The sequence below is a fragment of the Cornus florida genome, unplaced genomic scaffold (assembly GCF_030987335.1).
Source record: "Cornus florida cultivar Cherokee Brave unplaced genomic scaffold, ASM3098733v1 CherokeeBrave_3.0.0_Hap2_Chr02, whole genome shotgun sequence".
Taxonomy (NCBI): domain Eukaryota; kingdom Viridiplantae; phylum Streptophyta; class Magnoliopsida; order Cornales; family Cornaceae; genus Cornus; species Cornus florida.
Genome location: NW_026775572.1, coordinates 85,595,190 through 85,600,615, shown reverse-complemented (window position 1 = coordinate 85,600,615; position 5,426 = coordinate 85,595,190). Strand labels below are relative to the sequence as shown.

Below are 5,426 nucleotides of genomic sequence, written 5' to 3'. Positions count from 1 at the left end.
AGCCGTTATGAGAGTCGTCAGGAGAAAATGAAGGATGTCAAAGTGGCACGAGAGGTAAGAAAAATGGAGAAAGAGAAGACGAGGCAGCTAAAGATTCTAGAAAAATAGAGACTTGAAGAGAAAGGATCATGTTAACTGATTCAAATTCAGCACCAAAAGAAGCGGGGAAAGCTTGGATTATTACACGACAAAATGAGATATTAGCATATTTGAATTCACGGTCCACCCCAAAGTTCCCATAGGATTTTGTAATCCTTGGTCTATTTATTTTCTTATTCTAATTTAGGATATTGTATTTTTTAAGTTATTTTAAATTTATTTATTTATTTATTTATTTTTTTAAATCCATAATGGATAATGTATTGTTTTAAGTTATAATATCAATTGTAGTTTTTTTAATAATTTGTAAAAATATTGCCGTTGAGAAAATATTGTCGTTACAAATATAACCGTTAGTAATATTGCGATTAAAAGTATAGCCGTTAGGAAATTTTTTTAAAAAAATAATAATTATATATATATATTTTTTTCTGGAGAGCGAAAATTCGGAGAGCCTGATGGAGTGCATGTTTCTGGAGAATAAAAGCTGTTGACGTGGCTCTTGAAAAAGTTGAAGTGACATTTTTAGAGAGCCAAAATTTAGAGAGGTTAGTGTAGATGGCCTAAGAGCATCTCCAATAGACTCTTTAAAATTAAGCTCTCCGAATTTGCCACATCAGTATTTTTCAATAGTTACATCAGTATTTCCTATAGCTACGTCAGCGTTTTAGAGTCTCTAAATTTTAGCTATCGTATGCACTCTAATGGTGCATTTTTTTTAATATTTTTAAAATTTAAAATAAAATTTATTTTTTAACTTTTTCCTAATGACTTTATCTTTCATATTATATAAACAACTATTTGTTCATCTCATCATTATTACATTCATCTCAACTTATTCTAGCAAAATATCAATTCACGTCTCTTTCAATCTCAAAATTCCAATGACTTCCTCATCACGATTTTTTCTTTTGTCAGACTCTAATTCTTCATCTTCTTCATCACTCTCTTCATCAGATAACGTTATTGACTCAATGATTCAACATAATCAAGATGCTTTTCTTGAGATTTTGAATTCAGTGAACCCAGATATAGTAGATTACGTTTTAAAACCACGTAAGAGGTGGTACATTCATCGTGACCGAGAGAGAAGCCACCGTCAACTAATGAAAGACTAATTTGACGAGAATTGCACACATGCATCGGAGTACTTTCGCAAACGATTTAGGATACACGAGAACTATGATCAGAGCAAAAGAAAAACTTTTTGCTCAGAGACAAGAGGCTTGTAAGAAAGATGTGGAATGAGCTTTGGGGGTCTTGCAGAGCAAGTGGGTAATAACGCAAGGACCAGTGTGTTTTTGGGATAAAAGGAACTTGTGCCTTATAATAAAAACGTGCATCATCCTTCACAACATGATCATTGAAGATAAGTGCCATGCCAATGTTAGAAGATGGACTTCGCCACCAGAGGAGACAATCTCGATTCCCACTTTAATTCTAAATCCATCAGTCTTAGCGGTACACATCTACTCTCGCCAAGTCCAAATTTGCAACAAAAAGACAAATACGCGGTTGAGGAAAGATTTAATTGAAAATTTGTGGAACCGTTTTGGTGAAGAACGTGTTTAATTTATGTTGTATTATTTTATTTTTAAATTGTTATGAAGTTTATGTAATAGAATAGTTATTGTGTAATATTTTATTTTGAAATAAATAATTAAATTGTTTGTTGATTAAATTATTTAGCCAATATGTATGAAATCTTGATTAATATCATTTGATTTATTAATTTATAGTGAAAACAAAGATGTATTTTTTTTTAATAAAAAAATCATATTTGAAATAAACCATGAAAGGTTTTTTTTTAAATAAATAAAATTCAAAAAATAAGTTTTTGTGCCAGTATAGTCGTTAAGGCACTGTTTGAGTCAGTCAAATAATGCCTAAAACGGCTATATGTCAGTATCTCTATTTTTTTTTAAAAAGTACTGTTTGGGTCAGCCAAACAGTGCCTTAACGGCTCTTTGGTTCAATTATTTTGAGGGAAAAAAAAAAAAAGTCAAAAATTTTTTTTTTTTTTTGACAAACATGCCCTTAAGAGCAATATCCTCTGTTAAAACACTGTTCGGACCGGAATAAAAAAAAAATTGATATGAGCGAATTGCCAAGGGATCGCTGAAAACAGCGATCCATTTCGCGACCCAATAGATAGGGACAAATAGCCAGAGGGTCCCTGCCATTTTGTCCTTCTGTACAAGCATTGAACTTCGCGTCCGCAGTTGCTTTACCAAACCCTATCTTCGCTCTCCCGGCAAGAATAAAGACAGATCTAGTAGGAGATCTGATGCAGAACTTTCATTTCTTTCGTGAACTTCCCTGCCATTTTGTTCACCAGCTATATATACACATAGAGAGGGAATCATATATGTATTTGGAGAGAGAAAGGGGTAAGAGGGAAAGGGAGATTTGCCCACAGGAAATTGTGGGTATGGGTGGCTTGGCAAGGAAAACCTTTGAGTAGGTAAAAGAAATATCCTTGCCCAAACCACCCATTCCTGTGATTTCATGAGGTGTCTCCCTTCCTTTCTTGTCCTGCTTAGTTCTATCTCATCTCATCCTGTGCTGCTCTCTTATGGTAACCCTTAGATCTGTCTTTATTCTTTTTTTACTAATTGCTTGGTAGTCGTTTCTACATTATTTTTTCTTCTCTGTGATTAAATCACATTGTGGTTGTTGAAGGGTCTTTTGTCGATTCGGGGGTGATGTTGGGATTAAAACAATCAGGTTTTTAAATATCGATGAACAGGGAGTTATGGGTCATTGATTTCAGATCTTTGTTTACCATCATGTGATACTTTTTGCAAGTCATAGCAACTACTAGTATTATATTGAAATGTTCATTTTTCATTATTTTATTTATTTTTATAACTTATGCAATATAAAGAATCTCAACACAGGACCGGCTGTGTTTATCAGCCGGTGATGGTTTCAATTTTCTCCCACATGGTATGACTTGAATAGCATGATATGTTATGGATTTGATGGTTTCAAATATCACCTATGCCATAGACCAGTTGATTTGTTTGGACAGAGACAGAAAAGAAAAATGAATCATTAATACTTTCTATCTAGACACAACTGGAAGTTGTCCATGAAGTTTGGTGGAGATTAACATTTTTAATTTTATTTTTTATGAAATTTCCTCAATGAATAATGCTTGTTTTCAGGTTTTATTTTCATATTAAATCTAATGATTATATATATATATATATATATATATATATGGCTAGCCCAATGCAACGCAGCCTTATCTCCGCACACTGAGAGGCTGTTTCTAGTTTCGAACCCGTGACCTTCAAGTAACATTGCACCAAGGCCTGCCCTCAATCTAGTAACTTAATATTTTGTTTTACTATTTGAAAATAAAGCAATTGTTACGTCATTTGGTTTGTTTAATTATAAGGTTTCTAATTGTTTAACTCTAACAAGTTGGCTTTGGAAGTCTCTCTCTCTTTAAATTTATTTATTTATTTATATTTTATTTTTTTTGTAGTGTGTGACATGTGAATAGGAACATTTCTTGTCGTTGGAATCACTAGAATTCCTTTGAGGGGGGTGTGTGAGTATCAATAATTAGTAGGGGGTTCAAAGTGACGTGCAATTGTTAGATTAATTCAAGGGGGTCACACTGCATGCAATTGTAAGATTAGGTCATTTCATAAACCTTGAAGTTGAAATCATGATGTCCATATTTGACGCTTAATCTAGTTCACTGAATTGTATCTGAAAGTAACCCATTAGAAAAGCTTAGACATATTCAAGGGGGTCTGTTATTTTTGTCATTTGGAGAAACTCATGTGAGCAAGCATGCGATTATATGCAAAGATCATGTGAACTTTTTTCTATGGTATGAGATGACTTGCTTTCTGAATTAATTGTGTTAAAAGGAGTGGCCTTGTGATGCAACTTTAAATTTAAAAGAAAATTTTATTTCTTCTCAAATTATATCTCTAACTTAACTTGTCAAAACTGTTATTTCCTAAAAACTTGTTATAACTGTTTCCAGTTTTCATGGTTGCTTTCAAAGCAAATCTATACAGGTCCTTGGACATCTATTTGGAAGGAAGTTGTGGAAGCAACAAAATAGCTTTGTTTATATTATTGCCTTTGTTGATGCTTTCATTTTGTAAATCACATCTTATCATTTAAAAGAAGCTTTTTCATTTATTTAGTTTTAATTTAATTAACTTCTTTCATTTAACTATCTGGAAAAACCTTGGAAGTTGCAGTTGAATTTGCTGAAAATAACTGTTATATGAGCCAACACAATATTGTTTCACAATAGCTGCTTGAAGATATGACAGGTTTTAGCTTAAACAATAATTTTTAACAGCCCCTCTTTTCTGGATTTGGGTTCAAAATTTTGAGAGTAAGCCTTATGTTGGATCTTAGTAGCAGAGCACGAAATGGATCAGGTTTAGACCGAAATTTAATCTGATCAGATCTGATCTTATCTGAATTCTATTGCACTGAGGTTGGCTCGTAACTTAAGCCTATTTCGCCGATCGTATTCAACTAAAGGTCCATTGTCACTCATACAAAATGTATGGGTTGGATATGGATTCTATCTATACTCTGGACTGGGATCCCAATATGGACCATGAAGCTGAAATCCACTCCATACCATGCCCTACTTGGTTGTCTTGGAGAAATTGATTCAAAATTATAATTGGTGGCTTTCGCTTGGCCTTTTGCTTATATAATTAGTGAACTACCTAAAAGTGTTTAAAGGAATCTTGAATTTGACATTTTGGACAAAATTTCTAAAATCTATGTAAATGTGAGATAATGTTGACCTAAAAGTACTTATTTTTCACATTTTGGACGAACTTTTCTTTCAAATTTGTTTCTACTAAATTGTACAATTTCAATTTATGTTTGATCCATTGTCTCTGTTTGCACAGGTTGCCTTGATCGCCATATTTGTTTATTGTGTATTCACTGTCAGAATCAAATATGAACTCAAATATAATTTGATAGTAAATTGTGTGTGTATAGTTATTAGTACAGGGTGTTAAATCTTGTTTCCCTGAAATTTTAAGAAGTACTAGGGGAGTACATATGAAATATCCAAGGCTTTCCCATATGTTAGACCCTAGGAATCTCAACGTAATACATGCTATGAAATTATCTCTGCTAATTACCTTCTGAATATGTGAATGCAAAGCACTTGTCAGTTATGAGGGCTTAGAATATTATTGAAGTTTTTCTTCCTTTTTTGGTTTTGTGAGAAAAATGGGTTGAACTGGTTAGCGTCTGGCAATGGGTATTTTGGGTTGAATCTGCATTATGTTTTTACTATTTGGACACATTTGAGTTGAAAA

The 5,426-nt window shown here is 32.9% G+C and overlaps 1 long non-coding RNA gene across 1 annotated transcript; it reads left to right on the top strand.

Annotated features, from left to right (window-relative positions):
* The first annotated feature begins 2,186 nt into the window (after positions 1-2,186).
* On the top strand, positions 2,187-4,927 carry LOC132295408 (uncharacterized). Its single transcript, XR_009478464.1, has 2 exons — positions 2,187-2,677; positions 4,130-4,927. It is a non-coding gene; the product is annotated as an uncharacterized LOC132295408 (long non-coding RNA).
* The last annotated feature ends 499 nt before the right edge of the window (positions 4,928-5,426 follow it).